The sequence below is a fragment of the Triticum aestivum genome, chromosome 2B, assembly GCF_018294505.1.
Source record: "Triticum aestivum cultivar Chinese Spring chromosome 2B, IWGSC CS RefSeq v2.1, whole genome shotgun sequence".
In the NCBI taxonomy this organism is placed as follows: domain Eukaryota; kingdom Viridiplantae; phylum Streptophyta; class Magnoliopsida; order Poales; family Poaceae; genus Triticum; species Triticum aestivum.
Genome location: NC_057798.1, coordinates 103,586,359 through 103,586,925, shown reverse-complemented (window position 1 = coordinate 103,586,925; position 567 = coordinate 103,586,359). Strand labels below are relative to the sequence as shown.

At 36.5% G+C, this 567-nt stretch overlaps 1 pseudogene; it reads left to right on the top strand.

Annotated features, from left to right (window-relative positions):
* LOC123039044 (uncharacterized) overlaps positions 1 to 567 on the top strand; it is a 2,574-nt pseudogene continuing 2,007 nt past the window's right edge.

The following is a 567-nucleotide window of genomic DNA, read 5'->3' as shown; positions in this document are numbered from 1 at the left end:
ATGGCCACGGTGGTCCCTATGGCGCTGGTGGCGATGGAGGTTGGTAGCTCAGTTTGCTTTCTTGGTTTCTTGATGACCATTGAGTCAAACGGAGCAGGGTGGAGGGGGATCGAATGTGGGGAGCGGGCTAGGCTTAAATGCAAGGCGACACACTTGTGGGGAAAGTCCTATCGGCTGATCTGGCCCAGGCCCATTTGCTGGTTTTCTTGTTTGGGTTTGCTTGAATACACATTCTAACACACATGAACTGATTCTTGAAAAGCACACACACACATGAACTTATATTCTCTCCTAAAAAATGCTAATATTCTTCCCCAAAATAACATGAACATATATATTCTAACATAGACAACAACTATTATCAAAGGCATGAACATTTTTTCAAATATATGATTTTTTTCATACATATTTACTGTGTTTTAATACGCTATGAACATTTTTTATTTCATACACATGAATTTTTTATTACATTTTCTTGGCAACAACATGACAAAAAATATAAAACATTTCTACATATTTGGAATATATTTTATAGTGATTGAACAATTCTTCCAGAAGAAATAATTT